This window comes from Scyliorhinus canicula, chromosome 17 (genome assembly GCF_902713615.1).
Source record: "Scyliorhinus canicula chromosome 17, sScyCan1.1, whole genome shotgun sequence".
In the NCBI taxonomy this organism is placed as follows: domain Eukaryota; kingdom Metazoa; phylum Chordata; class Chondrichthyes; order Carcharhiniformes; family Scyliorhinidae; genus Scyliorhinus; species Scyliorhinus canicula.
In genome coordinates, this window is record NC_052162.1 from 96,633,038 (window position 1) to 96,647,905 (window position 14,868).

The following is a 14,868-nucleotide window of genomic DNA, read 5'->3' on the forward strand; positions in this document are numbered from 1 at the left end:
GTAATCCAATAATGTAAGTTCCAACTGCTCACTCACCAATTGTTCCTTTATCAATTTAAGTTCTCCTCTTACCTCATAACCAAAAATTAGTTCAAAAGGGCTGAATTTGGTTGACTCATTCGGTGCATCCCTAATTGCAAACAGTACGAATGGAATTCCTTTATCCAAATCTTCTGGATAATCTTGACAATAAGTCCTCAACATTGTCTTTAATGTCTAATGCCGCCTTTCTAATGCTCCCTGCGATTCTGGATGGTATGCAGTTGATTAAATTGTTTTATTCCTAAACTATCCAGAACTTCTTTGAATAACCTTGAGGTAAAATTTGATCCTTGATCCGATTGTATTTCTGTGGGTAGTCCATATCTGGTAAAGAATTTAAGTAATTCCTCCACAATTTCTTTAGCTGTGATATTACTGGAATGGCCTCTGGTAACCGAGTGGACACATCCATCCCCGTAACAGCCTCCCCGAACAGGCGCTGGAATGTGGCGACTAGGGGCTTTTCACAGTAACTTCATTTGAAGCCGACTTGTGACAATAAGCGATTTTCATTTCATTTCATTTTCATTATTGTCAAAAGATATTGATTCCCACTTTTTGTTTTAGGAAGCGGTTCTATGCAATCAGTTAAGACTCTTGTAAAAGGTTCCTCAAATGCTGGAATGGGTATTAAGGGCGCTGGTTTTAGCACTGCTTGAGGTTTCCCTATCACTTGACATGTGTGACATGATCGAAAAAATTTAACTACATTTTTATGTAGTCCAGGCCAATAAAAAAGTTTTTGGATTTTAGCTTGAGTTTTCCTTACTCCAAAATGACCTCCCAGTAGTACTTCATGTGCAACTTGCCACACTTCCTTTCTATACCCTACCGACAGTACCACTTGATAAACTCCTGCCCACTCCTCATCTGCCTGCAAATGCAAAAGTCTTAATTTTCTAATCAAGATATCACTTTTGCGGTAATACATTCTGGTATACACTCAGATTTCTCCTCCTATGCTTTCTGATACATGCATTTTATTTCTATATCTTTCTGTTGTAACTTTGCCAATTTTCCTGAACTAAAAATATCCGCCTCATCCTCCACCTGTTCTTGTTCTTTTTCAACCATCTGATCAAAAATTGTTTCTGATAATTGAATTTCAACTTTATCTTCACTCTTCGATTTCTCCTCTTGTCTTAACCTGTGACTTTGCGACCTTGTACTACACAATCCGGAAAAATCCCAGGATATTTGTCCTTCAACACTTCAGTTGTTTGATTTTCCACTGGCTTATCAACCACAGTAGGCATCACTCCCACCTGTGATCCAGCTATATCATTACTCAAGATAAGCTGTATTCCTGGACAAGATCGTTTCTCTATTACTCCTACTACCACTTCACCACTCTTCACTGGACTTTCCAACCTTATATAATTGAACACTACTCTTCTCACCCTGAATTCCACATATTACCACCTTTCTGGCAATATTCCTCCCAAACTACATAACTCCCCAACTCTTACTACAGTAGTCCCCCTTTATAATGCGGGTGTTGGGGTCCAAGACAGCCACCCGCGTTGCATCCGAGCCGCGGATATCCACGATGGGGGTTTTAAATTTATTTAAAAATCTATGCTAGCGCTTCCCATTGAGAGTCTACGGGGGGCGGGGGGAGAGGTCAGACCCCCGTAGACTCACAATGGGAAGCGCTAGCATAGATTTTTAAATAAATTTAAAACCCCCATCGTGGATCTAATTAAAACAGTGTCAATTTCAGCGGCCGGCTCACTTTGATCCGGAGAGGGAAGCTGCTCTCTCACTGAAACAATCAGCCGGCCGCTGAAATTGACACTGCCGGCTGCTCTCTCCCTCCAATCCAACTTTTAAGTTTTAATGTTTCTGATTGGAGGGAGAGAGCAGCGGGCAGTGTCAATTTCAGCGGCCGGCTGATTGTTTCAGTGAGAGAGCAGCTTCCCTCTCCGGATCAAAGTGAGCCGGCCGCTGAAATTGACACAACTGACAGTTGGGGTCCATAAGCCCCCCCGCGGTATATCGCGGTATTACGGAGCGCGGTATAACGGGGGACTACTGTATCAAAGATTGACTTGCTCCCGTATCTCTTAAAATTTACCTGCTCCTCCTGGTACACATGAGTAAACTTTACCCACACAAGTAAATTCTTTAAAGAGATCTGGCACCTTCTTATCAATCACATCTTGATCAGGCTGTACAATCTTTTGCACCTCCTTCGCTTCCCTTGGACTTTCCTTTACCACATTTACAAACCCCACTGACTTATCCTGTTTTAGCACATCAGCCTTCCCAGTGTTTTTCTTCAACCAACAACACTGTGACTTCACATGGCTTTATTTATTACAGTGAAAACATTTGAAACTTTTATTTTCTCTTCCACCCTCCTGGATTTAATTTTGAATCTGAGGTACACCTTATTACACCTTATTATACACCTTATTATCCCCCACCCCCATAAGATCTCCTTTACCTCTAACCGCTTGAGTATTTCTCTTTTCCCCAGTTTCTGTCCCTCAGAGGCTGAAACTGATGTCAGAAACCAAGCTTTGATTTATGAACTAATTCCTAATCATCTGCCTTTTCTGCTGCTAACCTCGCAGTTTTAACCCTCTGCTCTTCCACACGAGTTTCACTACATCAGTAATTGAATTTTTAAACTCCCCCGAAAGTATAATTTATCTAAGAGCTTCATCCGTTTCGTCTATTTTCAAAGCCCGTATCCACCTATCAAAATTACTCTGTTTGAGCCTTTCATACTCCATGTATGTTTGACCAATTCTTTTCTTAAATTTCTAAACCATTGTCTGTAGGCTTCAGGCACTAGTTCATATGCACCCAAGATGGATTTTTTCACCTCCTCATATGTCCCAGATACCTCCTCTGATAGTGATGCAAACACTTTACTAGCCCTACCTACCAGCTTTGTTTGAATCAGTAATACCCACATGTCCTGTGGTCATTTCATTTGTTTAGCCACCTTCTCAAATGAAATGAAAAAGGATTCTACGACCTTCTTGTCAAACCTTGGCAATGATTGGACATATTTAAATAGATCCCCACCAAGCCTTTGACTGTGACACTCTTTAGTTTTATCCTCATCACTATCCTCAAACTGTATGTTTCCCTTTACTTCTGCCAATTTTAAATGACTATCATGTTTCATGGCCATTTTCTGAAGTTCAAACACTCTGTTTTTTCTTTTCCTCTCTCTCTTTTTCTTTCCCTTTCTCTTTGTCTTCTTCCTTTCTCTCTTTTTCCCTTTCCTCTCTCTCTTTTTCTTGGTGTTCTGCTCGGGCTAATCTTTCTTTTTTCCTCATTTTGTATTCAAGCTGCTTTAGTTCTTTTTCATGTTCCAGTTGTTTAATCTGTAACTTAAATTTTTGCCATTTCTAATGAGTCAGACTGTATCCCAGGCAATTTTAAATGCTCAGCTACTGTCGTAAGTACCTCTTCTTTCATGTGCCATCAGGTGACTATAACTGCAATGTTTTTGCCAATTCTAAAAGCCTTTTTTTGTCTCTGTTCGTAAGGTATTGCGTGTGACCTTCTCCACCCCCAAAAACTTTCGAGCCTCTGAAAGAGCTATTATCCACAAATCCCTACGTAAACTGGTATACCACACTTGAAAAGCAAACAATTTCATCCCCCAATTTATTATGGGCCAGGGTTTAGATAACTCCAAAATATATCATGGAATTCACCTTACCAACAACTTTTAATGCATTTTGGTTGTGGGGAGCACAAGGGCCCACTTTACAGGTGTGATGCAACAGAGAGCTGAAAGTATTTTTAAACAAAACAATGTTCTTTTTATGAATCCAGTCAATATTTTATAAATGCACAGTAAATAGTTTATCAACTACCAACACACGTAGCTCCACAGATACAATACTCTATAGATAACCCTCAATTACATCCCAAACAACATCCATAAGTTAAACCTTTTTAAAATAAAGACAGCAGGTTTAAATTCTCTACTGAAACACGTATTACTTTGAAATCATCAATGAACTGAAGACATTCTTTAGCTTGTAGAGAGAGAGGTCATTAGACAGCTGCTTGCTTTGAATGCAGCCCTCCAACTCTGAAAACTAAACTAAACACACTGCAGCTCCCAGCTCAAATCAAAAGTGAAAGACAAACAGCCCAGCTCAACCCACACACTGACATCACTGCAGCTATGTGATAAACACCCATTTCTTAAAGGTCCATCCACCTGACAAATCATTGTTGGCCTTGCTCGAATCCCGGTTGACCTTGCTCTACTCCCTGCTGACCTTGCTCTAATCCCTGTTGACCTTGCTCTAATCCCTGTTGACCTTGCCTTAACCCCTGTCGACCTTGCTCTAATCACTGCTGACCTTGCTCTGATGCCTGCTTACCTTGCCCTAATCCCTGTTGACTTTGCTCTAATCTCTGCTGACCTTACTCTACTTCCTGCTGACATTGCCCTAATCCCTGTTGACCTTGCTCTAATTCCTGTTGACCTTGCTCTAATCACTGTTGACCGGCTCTTATTCCTGTAGATCCCTGTTGTCACCCACATTTTGCTGGCTCTGCTGTCATAAACAATCTGTGGCAGATGGAAAGCAGTGAGTGACTGTGTTGAATGGGTGTTGCGAGGGAAATAAGCAGGAAATATCTCAAATGTGTCTGACAAATGTGTCACAGAATCTTTATTACTGTAACATGAATCAACCTCTTTCCACATTGAACGAGTGATACAACCCGAGTGGTTATCATTTCATTGCTGAACTTCCAACTGCGAAAGTCTAGTCACACTGATGCTGTTCCTCCAAATTAACCTTTAGAAATCGGTACATGCTTAGTGTTCCTCCTCTAAGCTTCCACTCAGGGATTTTCACAGATGATGCACAATGAGTATCGTATTAACTTAAGTTTCAAATTTTAATGTGGCAATGTTAGACGCTGAACATTTAACACATTAGCTTGAGGTTTCTTGCCATTCATGCTGATGGAATCTTCCAGACGCCACCCCCACCACCCCAACACAGGGTTTCTGGTGGTGAGGGGTATATTCAATGGCAAATCCCATTGAGAATGGTAGGACCAGAGGATCCCGCTGCCAGCCAATTTTGGCCGCCTCCGCCAGTCTATTGCATGGAAAATCCCACCCAAATTATACGCCTTGGTCTGGTCAAGATGTCAGCAGAGATAGTAACGCGTTTGAAATAAAAGCTAAGATGTATTTTATGTAGGGAGATGGCTGCATACCGGTAATGTTGCTGGATTGTAATCTGGGGAACCAAAATCTTTGAGGGCATGGGTCCAAACTCCACCGCGGGAGCTGATTAATAAGTTTGGAACTGAAAGTAACGATGACCACAAAGCTTCCTCCGTTTGTCATAAAACGCCATCTGGTTCCCGACCATGGCGGAAGGAAATCTGCCATCCTTACCTGGTCTGGCCTACATGTGATTTTAGACCCACAGCAATGTGATTGACTCTCAACTGCTCTCTGAAATGGCCTTGTATACCCAATTCAAGGGCAATTACTGATGGACAACAATTGCTGGCCCAGCCTGCAATGCTCACTTCCCACGAAAGGATTTTAAAAACTGCACAGAGGACTGGATTACAATGAAATAGCGATTAATCAAACTTAACAAAAAATGTAACCGGCGCTGACAAAAAAGAAAATCACATTGAACGATGTCCATGAGAAGAACATAAGAACATAAGAACTAGGAGCAGGAGTAGGCCATCTGGCCCCTCAAGCCTGCTCCGCCATTCAGTGAGATCATGGCTGATCTTTTGTGGACTCAGCTCCACTTTCCGGCCCGAACACCATAACCCTTAATCCCTTTAGAACAGTACAGCACAGAACAGGCCCTTCGGCCCTCGATGTTGTGCCGAGCAATGATCACCCTACTCAAACCCACGTATCCACCCTATACCCGTAACCCAACAACCCCCCCTTAACCTTACTTTTTAGGACACTACGGGCAATTTATCATGGCCAATCCACCTAACCCGCACATCTTTGGACTGTGGGAGGAAACCGGAGCACCCGGAGGAAACCCACGCACACACGGGGAGGACGTGCAGACTCCGCACAGACAGTGACCCAGCCGGGAATCGAACCTGGGACCCTGGAGCTGTGAAGCATTTATGCTAACCACCATGCTACCGTGCTGCCGCCTTTATTCTTCAAAAAACTATCTATCTTTACCTTAAAACCTTAAACCGGAATTCTGCTCCGTCAGTTAACTGTGAGTTTGCTGCCCGTCACACTGACTAATCAGAATGGAGTTAGACCATGCAACGAGCGCTGGGCAAGAAGTTACTTGGTCTCCTCTGATTGGGGAGTTGCAAAGCTTGTGATTTTGACTCAAGTTGCGGGAAAGTTAAAAGCATTTTCATCGGAGGGATGTTAAAGTTGACGCAAGTGGAAAACCACGGCACAAAATGGAAAGGGGACGTTGTGAAGCAGTGTGAGGCTCCACCATCACGTTTATCCACCAATATGAAAGACAAGGTGAACATTTTAGAACAAGCGTGCGTTTTCTCTAACAAGGGAGATGATCAAGAAGATCTGCAGACATGGCTCAAGGCAGCCAGCAAAGACAACATTTTTGTCTCCGCCCAATCCTGCAGGACAGGGAAGTCACTCTGGCAAAGAAGCTGGGTGGCATGGGGCTCACCTTCAATGATGGGTGGCTGGACCAATTCAAGACAAGGATCAACAGCGGCTTCCATGCAGCAAGTGGTGTTCGTGCAGTACATGATCGGTCCAAAATAATATTGCCCACGTCTCGAACAAGTGTTCACCAAGGGACTGTTTCATCACATTTTAGCAGTAATGTGTGATCAAAGTTAATCAAGATTTTTGAACACAATTAATGCCTTACTGTGTTATCATTGGATTGGATTGGATTGGATTGGATTTGTTTATTGTCACGTGTACCGAGGTACAGTGAAAAGTATTTTTCTACAAGCAGATCAACCGATCATTCAGTACATGGAAGAAAAGGGAATTAAATAAAATTCAAGAAAATACATGAGAATACATAATAGGGCAACAGAAGATATACAATGTAACTACATAAGCATTGGCGTCAGTTGAAGCATACATGGTGTAGTGTTAATGAGGTCAGTCAATAAGAGGGTCATTTAGGAGTCTGGTGACAGTGGGGAAGAAGCTGTTTTTTAGTCTGTTCGTGCGTGTTCTCAGACTTCTGAATCTCCTGCCCGATGGAAGAAGTTGGAAAAGTGAGTAAGCTGGGTGGGAGGGATCCTTGATTATGCTGCCCGCTTTCCCCCGGCAGCGGGAGGTGTAGGTGGAATCAATGGATGGGAGGCAGGTTCGTGTGATGGACTGGGCGGTATTCACGACTCTCTGAAGTTCCTTGCGGTCCTGGGCCGAGCAGTTGCCATACCAGGCTGTGATGCAGCCTGATAGGATGCTTTCTATAGTGCATCTGTAAAAGTTGGTAAGGGTTAGTGTGGACAAGCCGAATTTCCTTAGTTTCCTGAGGAAGTATAGGCGCTGTTGTGCTTTCTTGGTGATGGCGTCGACGTGAGTGGACCAGGATTGCTCACATCCCACAAAATCTACATTGGCAAGACCATGCAGGCGCTGCGAGAACGGATGAACAGACATCGCGTGACAATCAGGCAAGAATGTTCCGCTCCAGTCAGCGAACACTTCAGCAGTCAAGGGCATTCAGCCACTGATCTTTGGGTAAGCGTTGTCCAAGGCAGCCTTCAGGATGCGTGACAACACAGAATCGCTGAGCAGAAACTGATAGTCAAGTTCTCCACCCATGAGTACGGCCTCAACCGAGACCTTGGATTCATTTCTCACTACATTAACCCCCCATCATCTGGCCTGAGCTTACGAAATCCTACCAACTGTCCTGGCTTGACACAATTCACACCTCTTTAACCTGTGATTATCCCTCTCTCCAGTCGTGCTGTCTGGACTTGTAAAGACTTAATTACCAGCAAAGACTCGCATTCAAAGTATCATCTTGAACCATTGACTTTGTCGATATTTCACCTGATGAAGTAGCTACACTCTGAAAGCTAGTGACTCCAAACAAATCTGTTGGACTTTAACCTGGTGTTGTAAGACTTCTTACTGTGCCCACCCCAGTCCAACGCCGGCATCTCCACATCTTGTCCACATGTAGAACACATCTCTTCACTTACCTGACGAAGGAGCTGCGCTCCAAAAGCTAATGATTCCAAACAAACCTGTTGGACTTTACCCGTAAATTTTCTTACTGTGTTAGCATTTGGCATTTGAGTCTGCTGTTTTTGACAGACTGTGTTTGTAGGCATGCCAGGTTACATAGAGACACATTTATGTGGGAATGAAGTCTGCTCAGCAAGTATTAAACATTGCTTAACAAAAATCTGGAAGCAGATCCCATTGGAATCTGACTCATTGTGGTTTCACTGTAAATATTTGTTTGCCATGATTCCAGCTACTATGCTCTCAAATAAAAAAAACATATTTTTCCTCACAAGTTTATTTCTGCTTCAAATGTCCTTACATATGTTCAATATGTTTTTGACGTCCAAATGAGGCTCTGTGGTGGTACTCTAATCTCTGAGCCACAGAGTGTGTGAGATCCTTCTGTCGCATCAAATCCTGAGATTTCAGCAGCTAATTCGGATCAACACTCCAGTGCATGATTGAGGTAATGCTACATTATCGGAGTCCTGTTCTATTCCTGTAAATTAGATTAAGATCATAAGACCATAAGATATAGGAGCAGAATTAAGCCATTCGGCCCAACGAGTCTGCTCTGCAATTCGATCATGGCTGCTATGTCCCTCATCCTCATTCTCCTGCCTTCTCCCCATAACCCCTGATCCCCATATTGATCCAGAAATCCCCTTATTAATCAAGATCACCAGATTTGTGCTTGAGGTGTTCTTACCTACAGGGCTACAGACCGAGAGCTAGAAGTTCAGAGACTATGGGCCCCTGGGACTGTGGCAAAACGTACTGCAAAAAAAATCAGATTAGTTTGCAGAACAACCTATCAGTTGGCAGCTGATCCAATGCCATCTACTTGTCACCAGCTGCCAAGATACATTTCTACCGTGGTATCGTTTGGGTGAGATTTTAACTGAGGTTCCGTCTGCTCACTATCTCTCGGCTTGATGTAAAAGATAGCATGGCAAAATTTGAAGAAGAGGAGGGGATTTCTCCCATGCATGCCATTGGACAGAGTGTGAAAGTTTATTAAGAAGGGGAAATTTAAAATACCTTTTTCAAAATCCAACACTGTTTGTATTTCTGTTTAACATTTAACTGCAGGTATTGTTTATCTTCCATGTCGAACCCAAGGGCCTAAATTGGCGATCGAAGGGGTCCTCTGGCAGCAGTTGAAAAAGTTAATTGATTAAAGCAGCTCACATGAACCGGTCTCGGGCTTTGACAAAGAGAGATCCACACTCAAAACGTTAGCTCCCTTCTCTCCACAGATCCTGTCAGACCTGCGGTGACTGTCCAGTATTTTCTGCTTTTGTTTCAGATTCCAGCATCCGCAGTAATTTGCTTTTATCTATGGTCTCTGATGTACCTGGGCTCAGATCATCTCTTTGATCAGAACATATAAATAATAATAATAATCTTTATTATTGTCATAAGGCGGCTTACATTAACACTGCAATCAATTTACTGTGAAAATCCCCAAGTTGCTACATTCTGGCGCCTGTTTCGGTACGCCGAGGGAGAATTCAGAATGTCCAATTCACCTAACAAGCGTGTCTTTCAGGACTTGTTGGAGGAAGCCGAAGCACCCAGAGGAAACCCACGCAGACACAGGGAGACCGTGCAGACTCCGCACAGACAGTGATCCAAGCCAGGAATCGAACCTGGGACCCTGGCACTGTGAAGCAATAGTGCTAACCATTGTGCTACCATGCCGCCCATTAGGCACCAGCACTAACACTGATTGCAGTTGAAGGCAGAGTGTGGAAGTTTGGTGTGAAGAAACAGATTGGTGGGTTGGAGGGGGGGTGGGGGGGTGGGGGGGGGGGGGGGGGGGCGGGGGGGGTGGGTTGGTGCTCCTTTGCTTTTTTTAAAAGCTTTGTCACCTTACTGGAATTGGTTTCTGCTGTTCTCCAAGGGAGGGAGGTGGACTGTTGATCAGTATCTGGTGAATATCCGATAAGTGGTCTATTTTCCGAAGGTTTAAATTTTTTGTGCAGTTTGTGATAAGATTTATAAATGTCTAAAAGAAAATAAATAATTTTAAAAATAATTAAGTAATTAATGAAAGCTCATAAGTATGGTAGAGGTGCACATTCTCTCCATGTTTGCATGGGTTTCCTAGAACCTTAGAATACCTACAGCGCAAAAGAAGGCCACTCGGCCCATAAAGTCTGCACCAAACCTTTGAAAGAATACTCTACCTGGGTCTACTCCCCCACCCTATCCACAAAACCTAACTTGCACATCCCTGGACACTAAGGGGCAACCTAGCATGGGCAAACCACTGAGCCTGCAGCACATCTTTTGGATTGTGGGTGGAAACTGGAGCAGCTGGAGGAAACCCACACCGACACAGAGAGAACGTACAAAGCCCTCACAAACAGTCACCCAAGGTCCTTGGCGCTCTGAGGCAGCAGTGCTAAACACCGTCCCTCTGTGCGCCGCCGTTTTCCTCCGGGTGCTTTGCTTTCCTCCTACAGTCCAAAGATGCGCAGGTTAGGTGGATTAGCCTTGCTAATTTGCCCCTTAGTGTCCAAATATTAGGTGGGGTTATGGGGATAGGATGGGGGCGTGGGCCTGGGTTGGGTGCTCTTTTGGAGTGTCAGTGCGAAGTTGATGGGTTACATAGAACATAGAACAGTACAGCACAGAAAAGGCCCTTCGGCCCTCGATGTTGTGCCGAGCAATGATCACCCTACCTAAACCCACGTAACCCGTATACCCGTAACCCAACAATCCCCCCATTAACCTTACACTACGGGCAATTTAGCATGGCCAATCCACCTAACCCGCACATCTTTGGACTGTGGGAGGAAACCGGAGCACCCGGAGGAAACCCACGCACACACGGGGAGGACGTGCAGACTCCACACAGAGAGTGACCCAGCCGGGAATCGAACCTGGGACCCTGGAGCTGTGAAGCATTGATGCTAACCACCATGCTACCGTGAATGCCGTCCAATAACTATTGGCCACTTAGCTTAACATCTATCATTGGGATGATGTTAGAGTCCATTAAAGAGGATGTAATAGCAGAACATTTAGAAATACATAATATATCCAACTTACCAAAGATTGCCACATCTGGAATTGGCACCACCCTCGGACATGACTTCAGCAAACCCTGCCAGAAACCGGGAGCCCAAGGGGGGCAGAGAGGGGGACGTCCTGGTCTTTACCTCCCTGGTGGCCCAGAGATGGATCTTACTATTACTGGTTTAGCTCACTCGGCTAAATCGCTGGCTTTTAAAGCAGACCAAGCAGGCCAGCAGCACGGTTCGATTCCCGTACCAGCCTCCCCGGACAGGTGCCGGAATGTGGCGACTAGGGGCTTTTCATAGTAACTTCATTGAAGCCTACTCGTGACAATAAACGATTTTCATTTTCATTTCATTTCATTTCATTTTCATTTTTTATTTCATTACTAGGATGGAGGGACTCGGTGCCAACAAAGTCGGGGGGGTGGGTTAGCGACATGACGGGGTTTTTGAGACTCGAGAAAATTAAATTCGCCTTGAGGACTTTGTTGCAGGGGTTGGCTCGGAGGTGGCAGCCGCTCATTGACTTCTTCGAGAAAAACTAAGCTGTCAGCTGGAGGGCGTAGTAGAGGGCAAAGCAGAGGCATGGAAGAGATGAGTGAGAGCAGGAGAACCAAAGGAGGGGGGGGGGGATGGGGAAGGTGGCACTGTTTATGTCAGTCATGTTGGCTGGGGTCTGTGCTTGGGAGGTTTGTTGGTTATACTGGGTGTTTTTGTTCTTATTGAAATTGGCTGTTTAAAATTGTCAAAACTATAAAAGCCTCAATAAAATATGTTCTAAAAAAAATAAATAAATAATACAATCAATGAGAATCAGCATTCATAGAATTTACAGTGCAGAAGGAGGCCATTTGGCCCATCGAGTCTGCACCAGCTCTTGGAAAGAGCACCCCACCCAAGGTCAACACCTCCACCCTATCCCCATAACCCAGTAACCCCACCCAACACTAACGCCAATTTTGGACACTAAGGGCAATTTATCATGGCCAATCCACCTAACCTGCACATCTTTGGACTGTGGGAGGAAACCGGAGCACCCGGAAGAAACCCACGCACACACAGGGAGGATGTGCAGACTCCGCACAGACAGTGACCCGCCAGAATCGGACCTGGGACCCAGGAGCTGTGAAGCAATTGTGCTATCCACAATGCTTCTGTGCATTGCTTCATGAAAGGAAAATCATGCCTGACAAATTTACTAGAATTCTTTGAGGTGGTAATGAGCAGGATAGATGACAGGGAACCAAAAGATGCAAAATACTTGGATTTCCACAAAGTGTTTGATAAGGTACCGCACAAAAAGCTACTTAGTAAGATAAGAGCACATGGTGCTTGTGGTAGTATATTGACATAAAAAGAGGATTAGATAACTAATAGTTGGTTGTCCAAGTGGGTAAGTGGGGAATTATCAAAATGGCAATCTGTAACCAGTGGAGTGCCACAGGGATCAGCACTGGGGCCACAATTATTTACAAAATATATGAATGAATTGGACGAGGGAAGTGAATGTACTATTACCAAGTTTGCGGATGGGAAAGCAAGTGGTGAGGATGACACAAGAGATTAAGTGATTGGGCAAAAAACGTGGCAGATTGAATATAATAAGGAAATGGTGAAGTTATGCACTTTGGCAGGAAGAATAAAGGAGCTGAATATTATTTAAGTGGAAAGAGACTGCAGAAAGTGGAAACACGGGCATAGCTTGCAAGATCAGCAGGTAATAAGGAAGGCAAATGGAAAATGGCATTTATTTCAAAAGGAATGGAGTATAAAAATGGGGAAGTCTTGCTAAAGCTGGACAAGGCACTAGGTTAAATGCACCTGAAATACGGTGAACAGTTTGGATCCTCTTATCAAAGGAAAGATGTATTGGAATTAGAGGCAATCTGGAGGAGGTTCACAAGGTTAATCTTGAGCATGAAGGGATTTTCTTATGAGGAGAGGTTGAGTAGATTGGGCCTGTACTCATTGGAGTTTAGAAGAATGAGAGACAGCCTTATTGAGACATACATGATTCTCAAGAGGCTTGACAGGGTAGATGCAGAGAGGTTGTTTCCCTTTGTGGGAGAGTCCAGGACAAGAGGGCATAATCTCAGCATTACGGCTTTCCCATTTAAGACAGAGATGAGGAGGAGTTTCTTCTTTCAGAGGGTAGTGTATTTGTGTAATTCTTTACCGCAGCCCACTGTGGAAGCTGCATTGTTAAATATATTCAAGATTGCGATAAGTAGATTTTTAATCAGAAAGGGAATTTAGGATAAGGGGGATAAGGCGGGAAAGTGGGTTTGGGGTCTATCATATATATCAGTCCTGATCTCGGAAGGGTGGAGTCGGTTCAGTGGTCTAATTCCGCTCCTATGTTTTATGTTATTATGGTCGTCTGGTGCCCTATGTATCCCTCAACCAGGATCAATAAACCGATTATATGATCATTGCCATTTAGCTATCTTTGTGGCTCCCACACTCCTGCATAACAACAGTGACTATAGTTCAGAAACTCTCAATTGGTTTTAGATGGTTTTGACACGTGGGGGGTGGGGAATAGTGGTAGAGCCACTTGACTCGTAATGTAGATGACTGGGCTAATACTCTGGGAGCATGGGTTCAAATCCCACCACAGCAGCTCGTGGAATTTAGATAGAACTAAATAAAATCTGGAACGAAAAGCTAGTCTCAGTAATGGTGCCCATGTAACTATTGTTAATTGATGTAAAAACCCATCTGGTTCACTAATGTCCTTTAGGATGGGAAATCTGGATTGTGTATCGATTGGACCGGGAGGCAGGCAGGAGCTGGGAGCTTTGGCAAACAAAATCAAACAAATCCGCTCAGATGAAGCTGAAATCTCGGAAGGGAAAGGAGCCGGCAAAGCGCCTCGCTCCTCCTGCTCCAATCCATCCCCAACACTGGATATATGCGAGAGCCGAGTGAGAGGCAGCATTTCCCAGAGAGCAAGCCAGGATGAGATACCCAGTCCATCCGCTCCTCCTCCTTCTGCTGCAATGCCTCCTTCACACGTTTGAAAAATTACAGACCCACAATAAGGTATGTGTGATTAAGACATTAACACATCGATTTGTCCAACAGAGTAAATTAAAGATGTGACCACCAGTCCTGAACAAGTACTATATCAAGGCATTCATTCACATGGAAAATTGTGGAATGTTGCATTGACTTCAACAGATTCCAATGTCAAATTTGTAGCACTTTGCCTCTAGTCTTGGTATCACGGAAATGTGAAATATATCTGCAGTAACACTTCGATAATAATTCCAACAGCAATGAACTGAAATGGTGGCTTGATATTCATAGGTTGTAGCATCCTGGGGACTGTTTTAAGATGAGGAAAAACCAACAGCAAAAATGGACCCTGGTGCCCCAAAATCTAGATAATTGCATGTCTTTGGTCGTTCATTATGGATGTGTGACATTTTACGTTTTCTTACAGAAATTTGCATGCAAATTTGCATTGCTGGGCATTTGTTATCTGCTGACTTCACAGCGGCAGCTCTGATGCAGAACAATGAGAGGCACTAAAGCTGAGTGAAATCAAGCATTTTTGTAATAGTTGTCAACCAATCAGAATCTTCCTTTAAGACCGCCTTTGAGCTGTCT